The sequence below is a fragment of the Pinus tabuliformis genome, chromosome Q (genome assembly GCF_031772625.1).
Source record: "Pinus tabuliformis cultivar Carrire ecotype Pingquan chromosome Q, CPIR1, whole genome shotgun sequence".
Classification (NCBI taxonomy): domain Eukaryota; kingdom Viridiplantae; phylum Streptophyta; class Pinopsida; order Pinales; family Pinaceae; genus Pinus; species Pinus tabuliformis.
Window position 1 is genome coordinate 667,517,262 of NC_142296.1, and position 13,662 is coordinate 667,530,923.

Here is a 13,662-nt window from a genome sequence, read left to right on the forward strand (position 1 = left end):
AAGTATGACCGAGTGGTAGATTTGTTAAAACATGAAAGGAGACTTAGCATAGTTTTGAAGTTGTTGATTAAAATTTAATATGGCTAAAACATCAATGTTCCCCATTTAATTTTTAATGTGCTTTAGGATGTAAAATTATAAGTGACCATGAACTGTGACGGGCGTGAGAATGCATTGAGAAAAGCTCTTTCAAAATTCAAACGTCATATATACAGAAACAATTATTTACCCCGAGAGTGATATCCAAGTATTTTGAACTTCAAAGTTCATACACAGTTTTGATTTGCCTCAGTGTTTCACTTAGGAGTCGAGAAAATCTTTCTGGAAATATTAATAAGCAAAGTTACAAACATAACATGACGATGCAAGGAAGTCATAAAGGATAAAAGTTTTCGAAAAAAGTGAAGAAAGTAGGAAAGCATGCAAGGATGACCTAAAGGCTAAAATACTCATAAGTGTTGAGAATCTGAGATTCACAAGTGTTTTCAAGAGAATCAAACAGAACCAAAACCAACCCAAATTCTGCAAAGAAGAAAGAGTTAAACAACAGTAGGGCAGCCAAAAGAGGTGCAGCCCTACAGAGAAAAATAAACCCCAGCACAAGTACACTAGAGAGAGAAATAATCCAAGCACAACATAGATCAAAGTTATAGACTTGACAGTGATTTGACACATATATTTGATACATGGCAGAGATCTAAGTGATCTTGCAGCAATCTTCATATGCATAGATGACAGATGATGGCACTTTCTTGGTGTGCTTTTGTGCCAATTTTTAGAGCTATGTTGTGCTCCATTGAATAAAACCAGGGTTCTGCATGTTTTCTGGTTTTATTGAAAGGCAACATTTCTATATGTTTACAACTTTACTGACATCTGTCTTCATTTAATTTTTTAAATTTCTAGCATATTTTAAATTTTTGGATCATTTTTAAATTTGATTTTTTGTTGTCTTTCATAGGAGCCACAAATTAAATAGAAGCCACGACTCCAAATCTTAACAGAAGCCACAAATTAAACACAAGTTCAAAGCAACAACAATGCCGAGAGAGATGGACTTTGCTTGGGCTTATTGTGACAAGATTCCCGGAAAATCCAAGCTCCTTTGTAAATTTTGCAAAAAGGAATGTAGTGGAGGCATTTATAGATTCAAGTTCCACCTTGCACAAATACCTGGCCATGATATAGGTCTTTGTGAAAAGGTTGACGATAATGTCAAATACCAAGCAGCCTTGGCCCTTGAGATGTTAGATCAGCATAATGCCAAGAAAGCAAAGCAAAATACTGAAATAGGAACTCTTGGAGTTGATAGTTTTTCTACCACTAGCCCCATGTCACCTCACTTTGTTGAATCCTCAATGTCGTTCCCACGTTTTCCACACATGCCTCCAAGGCCAAGTCAAACTCAAAGCCATACAAGTCCTTCGACTCCTTCCTTCAACACTGGAGGTGGAAACATAAACACCTTTTTTGCTCCCCGCACAAAACCCGGTTCCCAACCTACCTTGGATGCCACTGGTTGGAAAAAAATATCCATAGTCAGGCAAGGAAGGCCATTGCTAACTTTTGGTACTATTCTGACATACCTTTCCATTGTGCCAGAAGTCCTTATTGGCAAGCTATGATTGATGCAATTGCTATTGCAGGTCCAGGGTTCAAAGCCCCTACATCAGAGAGCCTTAGGACAGATATGTTGTTAGAGAGTGTTGAAGATGTCATGCTTGTGCTAGCTGAGTTTCGTTCATCATGGGTAGAAACAGGGTGCACCATCATGAGTGATGGATGGACAGATCAGAGGAATAGAACTTTAATAAATTTCCTTGTATCTTGTCCTACAGGCACAATGTTTCTCAAATCAGTGGATGCTTCAGACAAGGTTAAGACTGCCCAACTTATCTGTGAAATGATGGAGGAAGTCGTTCAAGAAGTGGGAAGAACATGTTGTACAAATTGTCACCGATAATGCAGCTAATTATATGGCTGCTGGTAGACTTTTTGAGATTAGGCACCCCACTATTTTTTGGACCTCTTGTGCTACCCATTGCATAGATTTAATGCTTGAGGACATTCGTAAGGTTCATTGGATACATGAGGTTGTGGAGAAGGCAAAATCCATAACCAAATACCTATACAACCACACTATTGTCCTAAGGACCTAAACACTATGAGAATATACACTGAAGGTAAAGAAATTGTTCGACCAGCAGTGACTAGATTTGCAAAAAATTTCATATCTTTGCAATTTGTGGTTGAGCAAAAGATAAATCTGAAGAGGATGTTCTTGGGACCTGAGTGGATGGGATCTAAACATTCCAAGACCCTTGAAGGCATCGAAATTGCTGCACTTGTGTTTATCGATGGTTTCTAGAAAGATGCCGAAGAGATTATTGCTGTGACGGAGTCCCTTGTTAGAGTTCTCAAGTACTTCAAGTCTTTTAACTTTTTCATTTTTTAAATTTCATTTCAAGCTTCTTTTTATTTACAATGTTTCATATTTCTTTAAATTTGAATGTTTGAACTTTCAGGATGGTTGATGGTGACAAACCCGCTATGGGTTACATTTATGAGGCGATGGATCTCACAAAGGAGGCCATCAAAAGAAGATATGGGGATGATGAGACAAAGTATATGCCTCTTTGGGACATTATAGATGCACGTTGGGATAGGCAATTGCATTCCCCCTTACATGCTGCTAGGTACTTCTTAAACCCACAATATTTTTATGATAAGAGCAAATTTAATGAGGATGGGGAGGTTGGCAGACGACTTATGACATGCGTTGAAAGGTGCTTCCCTGATCCAGAACAACAAAGTCGTGTCTTTTCCCAACTATAAGATTATAGGGCACCATCTAAATTGTTTTCCTATACCAGTGCTATAAGACAAAGGTCTAAGATGTTGCCAGGTACCTAGCTTGAAGGCTTCATCAATTCATTAAATTTGTTTAAACTTTATTTTGTATGTTAAATGTTTTATTAAATTTTCTTTTCTTTTTAAGTTTTTACTATTTACTAATTTAGTACTTCTACTCACAAACCCTTACCACTTGCTAGGTCTTTGGTGGCAAAACTTTGGTAGTGATACGCCAGATTTGAAGAGATTTGCCATTTGAATCTTAAACCAAGCATGCAGTGCTTCAGGTTGTGAACGCAACTGGAGCATGTTTGAAAAAATACATTCTAAGAAGCACAACCGATTGACACAAAAAACGCTTGAATGACCTTGTATTTGTCCATTACAATCTACGACTTCGCAACAAACAAATACAAGGTGAGATTCGAGAGCTTGAATTTGAAGGTTTCATAATCTAGTTCTTTAAAGTTCAAACTTCAAAGTGAAACTTTAATTCACATTTCAATGTCTCATGATAATGACAGGTATGGATCATTCACCAATCGACCTTGAAAAGATAGATTTGCAAGCTACAAATGCGGCAGACTGGGTTCAATTAGATGAACCTCCTCTTTTAAGCCTTCATGACTTGGAGAACTTTGAGAGTCAAGCAAGCGAAGGAGTGGAAGGAATCGCTTCTAGTTCTCACTCTTAAGAGTCTTAGACTCTTAGTTGCTGATTTTTTTCTGATTAGTATGCAGTTTTTTGTAAACTTTTAGAAGCATATGCTTCTAAGGACTCAAGACTCAGTGCTTTGGATCATGTTTGGACTTATAACATATATGAGATACTTATTTATTCATGATATTTCGGACATCTATTGATATTATGCATTGTTTGGACATGCCTTTACCCAATATTAATGAAAAATGGTTTTTTTAATTCAATATATGTGTATATTTTTATTTAATGAATTCAACGATTTTTTCCCGATCCGATTAAAACTCTTCGCTCTTTTGCCTCGCCGATTTATTGCCGATTCCAAGTCTAGTAACATTGCTTCGTAGGGAGGAAGTTGTACTTCACTTGTCAAAAGCCATGGACACCTGGGCATAGATGCACCAAGGACAAGGCCCATTACATAGAAGTGTTCTCGGACAGTGATTCGGAGGATGATATTGAGTAGGAGACAGCGAGCCGGAGGATGATATTGAGCAGGACGTTGATGTAGGAGGCGTTGAGCTGCAGACTATTAGTGGAGGTGGAGGAGGAGGAGCACCACCCCCACCGGATAGAGGCCTCTTCAAACCCACTGGAGGCATCATCGCTTCATTGAGGGGAGTCCCCAAGTACTTAACGTTGAGGATCAAAGGTACAGTGCAAGGGCTGCGTGTAGCGATTTTGGTGGATAGTGGGGGCACCCACAAATTCATTGATGTGCATATGGTGGAGCGGAGAGGCATACAGACAAAGGCTTTTGAGGGTTTTTCAGTCTTGGTACCAGGAGACAAGACTATACAGTGTACCAGGTATGTCCCTAGTTTGACAACGATTATGGGAAATTATTCAGTGATTGATCACTTTTTGTGGTCGATGTTCAAGACACCAATGTGGTGATGGGTGTCCAGTGGTCACTATGGATTGGAGGAAGTTAGAGATGGAGTTCAGAGGGCCAAATGGAAAGTTGGTGGTGTTGAGGGGGATGCATTCATACCCACCATAGACAGTATCAGCACACCGTATGAAGGTTGATCTGCGACATGGAGATATAGAGTAGGCGGTGGAGCTCAAGATCACAGAGACACGGACTCAGCCACGACCTGTACATCCAAACAGTCAGGAGATATTAGATAGGTACCCAGCAGTTTTTGGGGATATTCTTCCAAGCAGACCACCAGAAAGGGGATTTGAGCACACCATTGAGCTGGAGGAGGGAGTGCATGCGGTTATCACTACCCCTTACAGGCACCCCAAGGCTAACCAGGATGATATCGAGAGTGCCATACATGATTTGATGGCCTTAGGGCACATCAGGCCTAGTTCGACTCCCTTCGCTTCTTCTATGGTGTTGGTGAAGAAGAAGGATGGGACCCTTCGTATGTGCATTGACTACAGGGCCTTAAATAAGAAGACGTTGAAGAAAAAACACCTGATTCTACATATAGATGAGTTGATGGACAAGCTTAGAGGAGCTAAATACTTCTCTAAGATTGATTTGTGCTCGAGTTATCATCAAATCAGAGTTTGGGAACAGGACATCCTGAAGACAGCTTTCTAGTGTCACTATGGGCATTTTGAGTTCTTGGTAATGTCGTTAGGGATAACCAATGCCCCGACCACTTTCCAGTCTTGCATGAACCACGTGTTCCACAAGCAGCGCCGCAAGTTCGTGTTGGTGCTCTTTGACGACATATTGATTTACAGTAGGACTTGGGAAGAGCACCTGAGGCACTCGGAGGAGGTGCCTTGTATCCTTGAGGAGCAACAATTGTACACCAAGGTGTCCAAATGCGAGTTTGGACTAACAGAGATGTTGTACCTTGGTTATGTGATTGGGGATGATGGGGTGTGTCTGCACCAGGAGAAGATCAACGCCATACTGGATTGGCCTACACCACGGAATGTCATTGAATTGCGAGGATTTTTGGGAATTTACACCTACTATAGGAAGTTTGTGAAGGGTTTTCTTAGCTGGCAGCACCCCTCACAGATCTCACTAAGAAGGGTGCTTTTGACTGGACTGATGTGGCGCAAGAGACTTTTAAGTGCCTCAAGGAGGTGATGAGCACTTGCCCACTATTGGCTTTATCAGATTTCTCGTAGCGATTTATGTTGGAGTGCGATGCCTCTAGAGAGAGACTTGGTGTTGTTCTGATGCAAAATGGGCATCCCATTGCATTAAAGAGCAGGGAGTTGGAGAAGCATGAGAGATTGTACTCTATATATGACAAGGAGATTGTACTCTACAAATATGAAAGTATATTGTGGGCAACGAGTTCAAGGTTAACACTGACCACAATAGTCTTCAGTTCTTTTTGGAGCAAAAGGGAATAAATGAGAGGCAGCAGAAGTGGGTCAACGGATTACAAGCATGTGATTTTGACATTGACCATGTTAAGGGTCGGCATAACGTGGTAGTAGATGCATTGTCTAGGACGCCTACAACTCTCTCTCTCTCTCTCTCTTACGAGCATTACGCAAGATTAGAAGGCCCTACTACTAGTTGAGTATTCCAGGAACCAGCATGCATGTGAGATCTTAGTTGGCGTGGTAGGTGATGACGAGTACAAAGTGATGAAAGAGGTGTTTAATTACAAAGACCAGATTTACTTGGCACCTGGCTACCAATTGCAGGAGAAGATCATGTAGGCAATGCATGATCACCCTCTAGCAGGACATCAAGGGTTCAAGACTTACAGGACCATCAGAGAAAACTTCACTTGGAAGGGCCTCAAGGAGGACGTATTGAGGCACATTCGGGACTATGATACTTTCCAGAGGAATAAGGGAGGGCTGACACGCCTGGCTAGATTACTTTAGCCCCTCCCAATTTCTGAGGGGAAGTGGGAGAGTGTGTCTATGGACTTTAACACAAGATTGCCAGCAATGCAGGGACGGGATTGCATTTATGTAGTGGTTTACAGGCTAACCAACTACGCCCCACTTCTTCGCCATACCCTCTCAATACTCAGCCTCAAAAGTGGCTGAGTTGTTTTTCAGGGAGGTGTTCCAGCTACATGGTCTTCCCAAGACCATAGTTAGCAACACAAATAGCAGGTTCTTGGGAGGATTTTGGCAAGAGTTGTTCCGCCTTGTGGGGGTTGAGATCACACGTAGTACCAGCTACCACCCACAAATGGATGGTCGAAATGAGATCGTGAACAAATGGCTTCAAGGGTAGCTACGCAATTATGTGACCAGGCAGTAGCGTGCATGAGATGGCTTCATCATGGAGAGTACTGCTACAACACTTCGTACCACATGTCAATAGGTATGACTCCATTTCGTGCTTTGTATAGTTATGATGCTCTGACCTTTGCTCATATGGTGTTTGGAGACAATCGGGCCCCAGGGGCCAAGGATTGGATACAAGAGAGCTAATACATCCTTAGATCTCTCAAGGAAAATCTTCAAACAACCCAGAACTAGCAGAAGATATATGCTAACAATCACAGGATTGAGAGACACTTTGAGGTTGTGGACTTGGTTTTGCTGAGGCTCCAACCATGCAGGCAATCCACCTTGAAGCAGAAGGGAGCTGAAAAGCTCAAGCCATGCTTCTATGGACTTTACAGGATGACAAGACGAGTCGGAGAGGTGGCATATGAGCTAGAACTCCCACCCAGGAGTAAGGTGCACAAAGTACATCATGTCTCATGCCTGAAGAAGGCTTTGGGGCAACAAATGATAGCTGCCACAAAGTTACCACCTCTAGATGATGAGGGGCATTTGGTGTTGGTGTCGAAGTCCATTTTGGAGGTAAGGGAAAGGAAGCTCAGGAGCAAGACCATTAGAGAGTTCTTGGTGAAGTGGAAGGACCTACCTGAGGAGGATGCCACATGGGAAGGGGAACAGGTTCTTCAGCATCCATCACTGCAGTTGCTTGAGGACAAGCAACATCTAGAAGGGGAGGACTATGATGTTCCCACTTAGCAATTTTGCTAAGTAAATACATTTTTGCACAATTTTGGTATTTTGACATGATGGACTTAGGAAAAGTGGGTTAGGAGGACTCCACTTTGCAATTTTGATTAAGGGAGGCTCAAACATAGGAAAAAGGAGGTCAATCGAAATATAAGTGGGAAGTGGGGGCCACTCCAAGAGGGAATACGCAGCCCTTGGAGAAATTTGCACTTGTGGAGAGAGAGGGAACAAAGGAGGATGAATTATGGGGCCTGTATGGAGAGAGTGTTGAAATTCCAAAATCCAGTGCTATCCAAATTTGCTGAAATCATTGATGAAGAAGTCCAAAGTCTGGTGCAAGCTAGTGCAAAGTGTTTGAGCTAGCTGGAAGATTCACTTTGCAACTACTAAAGAGGGAGTCGAGCCTCCTTAATCCTGGGCATGAGCCACAATCATCTTGTGGAGGGGCCGAGACCCATTCTAATCATGTGCGTTGGAAAACAAATTGTTTTCTCACAAGCTCACTTTAGTCACCCTAAAGAGAGAGCCACCGTCACCCTCTCAAAGAAGCCGGAATTTTGAGCACAAGTATGATTGAGAGAGTTCCTAAACCTATTCTTCATATCTATGCATAAATCAAACCACAGTCATTTTAAAAGGAAGATCATAATTCATATTATACACCTGTGCATATAATCTACTTAAGGCTAAGCAGTTTTGGTAAATCTACCTCTCATTTACAATCATCGAACTTGAAGGAAGTCTTCACAATCTTGTTCTATGAAAGAGAAATGAGATCCATATTACAAGAACAATTTACAATCACCTAGCTTAATGAATAAATCACATGCCTATACAGTGGTATAGGAAATACGAAACTATAGGAGACCTACACAAGCATATCTATAAGCAAAGACGAGAACTTATGATGAAGGCTAACAATCCTTAACCCAAATATATAATCACTGCAAGTTTGAACAGTGAGCCAACCTTGTAGAAGCCACTGTGGTTCAAAGGTTATAGGTACAAGTATTCAAGATCAAATTGTTGAGGCCTGTTCAAAAGGAAGCAAATTCCAAGCATATCCACGTTAGAGGGATATCCCAAGTACGTATAGCAGCATTCAAAGAGTATCTAAGAAATTGACTAGACCTAGAAGGAAAGGTTCAGGCAATGATCCTCTTGCAATCATGATAATAAGTCCCTGTCGCAGAACAAAGGAAAGCTAGTATAACTGGAAGGTTCTCTAGGCATAATGTCTCATCTAGAAGATTTGTGCGAGCAACAACATTGTCGTTGGAAGATGCACATTCTGAACAATCTAACTAGATATATACAAATATTTAAGAAAGAGACTATTGAAGTTGATGGATGCAGTAAAGAACACCTTGAGTTGTTGTATACCTTGAAGAAGACTATAAGGAGATTATGACATCCAAAAGGGTAGGCCTTTTTAGTAGTATCTATTATAGAGGCATGTTATAATAAGGTATGTATGGTATCTTCATTTAGTAAGGGTTTAACATGAAATGTTTTAAGGTTGGCCGATTGTATGGATCTAGGGCTAGTTGTTAAAAGTTGTTGATATTGGTATTGATATCTAGAACCCTAGATGGTACATGAGAAACCCTAGCTATATGGAAACCCTTACTTTGATTCGCTTGGTTCCCTTAGAAACCCTGACCCTTGATTTCTAGGGTTTGCAAGCAATTTAGGGCATATGACATATATAAATGGATAAGGATGTTGAGTTATATATAAGTCTAGGGTTGGCACTTGTAAACCCTAGGAGTCCATCCTCTAAGATCCCATGGAAACCCTAGATTGTCATATTACCATCATGGTTTTGTTATCATATTATTTTTCTTGGTTGTGCCTGTCAATAAGTGTTGCAGGTACATCATAAAGAAAGAAAAGGAAAATCCTATGGCAAGCATGATGAGAGGAGGGAACTATAAGGACCCTGTAAGTGGTAAACTTGGTAATCAAGTTGGATCCTTGGGCACTCTGATATAAAGATTCATGTATGAGAATATGGATGCCTGGTGAAGAAGATCGTCTAGAAATTCGTTCTATGAAAGCCTGATGCATTGACAGCAGCCATCTAGCACATGATAGTAAAGAAGTTCGTTAGTGAGGGTCACTCAAAGATCCTCCATTGAATGACTTCATGAGAAAATTTCTTCACCTGGTGGAAGAAGGACCATGATGATATTGCAAACATTTTCTACTCTCTCAAATGTAGAGCAAGCTTCCTAGAAGTTTGCCAGTACAGCTGCAGCATGATGAAGCCTCATCATCAAGATGAAGACCATTTTGAAGACTAGAAGACCGATTAAAATAAAAGGTATGTATGTTTTGATAGTCTCCCTTGATTTAGTGAACTCATGTTTTCAATTTGCAGGTTATTGGCATATGTTTGCTTGCATAAGCATGATGTGCCATGAACCTATTTGGGCTCTCCCAGATGAAGACATGAGGACAACGATCAATGTCTAATATGGTCTCAAAAAGTATGAAAAATGGTTGACTTGAGAGGGAGCTACAGAAGCTCTAACATAATAAGCCTAATATGAAGATGACTCCGCTTGTTTAGATGTTTGAAGGAAGACCATGATGAAGGATGTTGATGAAGACAAGACATGACATCTTGTGAAGAAGTTATTTGATGACTCAAATATTCGATATGTTTTTGCTACCTAAGAACTAAGTAGCTAACTTTGGAACGTAGAGGCTGACAAGAAGAAGAACACTAACAAGAAAGGTAGCAAGTTGCAGATAGTTGATTAATCATGTCTTGGAAGATCACTTTCCCGATGTTCAAAGGGAGTGAGATTAAAGCTCTATGATGTTTGGTTCATGAATATGTAGTTGATGAAGATTGATGATATGGAAAGTGATGGCTAGTCCCTACGAGAAGTTGTGAAAGAAGATGGCTCCATGGTGTGCATAGAAGTTAAGGGAGGCCTACAAGCAATTGATAGTACCATGATCTCCATGGAAGAATAAACAGTTGATGTTGGAAGCAAGTCCCTAGTTGAAAGGGAGCTTGGATATATTCCTTTCATGTGTAAAGGAATGAGTAGACCCTCCCTGGTTGAGAGGGAGAGATCGGCACATCATTCTTGTCTTCACAATATGAAGAAAAAATGGAGGATTGGGTAAGCATCTGAATTTCGATACTCTTTGAGGATGAGCTAGGGCATACAATAGGTAAAAGTAGTCAAAGATTAAATTTCTTGAGAATGTGTAAATCCAAGACAAGAATGGTCATAAAAGGACATACCTTGTGAACATCCAGATGGGGTATGTGCCTTGAGAGACAATTATAAAGGTTTCTATAAATCATTGTCTCCCCAGCACTGTGCTCTAATCTAGTGGAGAGATAGACTTGTTAGTCAAGGCCTTGTTATATGACAATGTTGGTCGATATAATGAGATGCACTGACATAAGCTAAAAAACCAGCTTATGAGATGGCTTACCAATCTGACTCTTCTTATGAGAACTCTTCAATGGAAACATGGTCCTTGTACCTGTGGTCAATTATGAATACCTTCCTAGTTCAGAGGGAGTGTTGAGATGTAACTAGTGTCGATCTTCACAATTGTGATGATGTCATGTAATCATTGTACTAATAAAAAGAAAGAAAATAAAATATTTATTTGCAAAAAGAAAATTATTTATTTTGAATGGGTTTCTTGCCCATGGTTATTGGTCCTAGGTATAGCACCCATTGTGTGCTCTAGGGGTTTAGTCTTGAGTCAAAGTCAACATAATGATGTAAAAGACCCAATGGGCATTTGTATCAAGGAAAAATATATTTATTTTTGTTGTATAGAAAGGTCTAGAAAGACCCCAAGATCAAGTTGACCTAGAGAGACCATTCTAGCTCTTATGAAGGTTATAAATAGAAGAGGATTTCAACCACTTAAAGGGCATCTATACACATATCATCATAGTTTGGTTTTGCAGTTGGAAAGGAAATGCGAGGGTGCTAGAAGAGAAGAAGGTCAGCGAAGATAAGAACAGGTCTATCTAAGTTATGCGAATTTGTTTTTTGCTCTAGAGAAGCGAAATTTTTTGTGATCGCTTGATCTAAGGGTTGCTCCAAGTTGAAGATATTACAGCATCAGTGGTATACATTCTTGGTGGTTGGCTTGATCTTGGTGAGTCTAGTTTGTGTCTTGGTCTTGGAAGTCTTCCTTGAATTCATTCTATAAGAAGAGAAGTTCTCTGGGTTTTCCCCTGTTGAGGGGTTTTGCCCTAGCTTGGAGCCTATTTCTGGTGTCTTCTTGTTTGCATTGTGATCTTCTTATAGGCACTTGTTTTGATGATGAATTGAACACCATAATAATAATGATGCAATAATATAATCACAAGAATGTGTCATTGAAATAGGGAAATCGAATTTAAATAAACCTTAACCAAACTGCCCTAGATTAATCAACAGAGAGGAGGAACCCAAGGATAAATAGGAGGAGAATGCATCATTTTGGAACTTTTTTGCTAATTTGAGAATTGAGCTTCTTGTACGCTTGTCTTGTTCAGCCAAAGTCTACTCATGCTGTCAAACACGAGATTTCCAAGGGGAGATCTCACCTCCATCTTCGGTGGACCTCGAGTGCCACCCTAGGGGAGTCACTTGCTACATTTTAGAGCTGGTCCGAGAGTTATTGCTGGGAGATTCAAACTTCCTTTGGAGCAGACTGGGTGCAGTTAGAGGAGAACGCATTTGTGGGAGAAATAGCTCCCGGCCATATTAGCTTTTGGGTCTTCCCAGGGGCTATTTGTCTTGGTTTTTTCCAGAGGTTTGGAGTGTTTTGCAGGGCTGGAGTTGAGGGAGCTTGGAGCAGCATTTATCTAGCCTTTTGGCAGTGCACAGAGGGTTTCTGGTTTGGCCAGTGCAAGGGGTGAGAGATTGGGAGACTTGTGGAGAAGGATTGTCGGAAATTGGGGGCTTGGCTGAGGAGATTTCGTAGTGGGAATGTTGTGGAGTTTCCGAAAATTTGGGGAGGTTGTTTGAAGGTGTTCACTCCTGTAGTGCAGATTTTTGGTTGAACGGAGTGCACATTTTTGGGGGCTTCCAAGTCTGCCAGAATTGGCCCGATTCCTTGTTGGGTTTTGCTAGGTTGGTGGAGTAAAGGTTGTAGCTAATTTCTTGGAATTTTTAGAGCAGTCTGGAGGGTTGAATCAACAGCAGCAGATTTTCTAGGTGGATGCAGATCTAGTAGCAGAGCCATTTCTGACACTAGGGCACTTCCATTTGTTACCTAGGATCTTGTCTCAATTGTTGTAGCAAGCCTAGGTGCACCTACTCCATATATATTTGTACTCCTCTTGGTTCAGTGAATAAAATGGCTTAGCTTGGCGCAGTTTTTGGAGTAAATTGTTGTTGTTAATGCATGAACTGAATTTTTGTGTTGCATGTTGTAGTTTTTCTTGATTATCATTGTTATTTCCTAGTAGGAATATTACAGTAGTGTGGGACATTGTTCCCAGATCAAACCCCCATCCAGGTGGTAGAAGTACCTCTCTTGCTAAGAGGGAGTGTTGATGTTTATAGTTCGAGCAAGTACTTTTGCACAAACCAAAGTGTTTGGGCATGCAAAAGTCATCTAATGGACCCTGGAATTTTAGTAATTACTATAATGAATAAAGTAATATCTTTTATAAGAAAAAAGTGAGTTTAATCTAATCTAATGCAAACGTTATTTGCATTAGTAAATTAGATGAATCTCAACCATCAATCTCAAGTGAGACAAGATCTAATCTCAGTTGTCAATCACTTTGGAGATTAGGGTTGTGGATTTGGTCATAACTCAAGCTTATAAAAGAAGGGCTAGGCCAAGGGAGAAGACACATCAACACATAGGGGCACAAGGCATTGAGAGGGGCATCTCGATGGTGGGTGGAGAAGGAATTTTACTGAAGTGCGCTGGGTTCAGAGAAGGTGCAAAGGGGGAATCAAGGAGATCCAGATCAGCCAAGTCTAGGGCTTGATCAACTGGATCAGATTCAGATTGTTGTATTTTTTTTCTCAGTTTGGGCCATTTTCCCAGTAAGGGAGCCCAAGTAAGTTCTGATTGATAAAATGAAAAGCTATGATTGGGCAGAAATTTGTATCTATGTGAGATTGGTTAATTTAATGTGTTTCCATTGAATACTTTTTATTTACGTTAAGAACTCAGCTGTGTTTTTATTCAATA

At 40.6% G+C, this 13,662-nt stretch overlaps 1 protein-coding gene across 4 annotated transcripts in view; it reads right to left on the reverse strand.

Annotated features, from left to right (window-relative positions):
• Positions 1 to 13,662, reverse strand: part of LOC149221316 (uncharacterized) — a 289,929-nt gene that overhangs the window by 89,410 nt on the left and 186,857 nt on the right. The gene's annotated exons all lie outside the window — the stretch shown is intronic.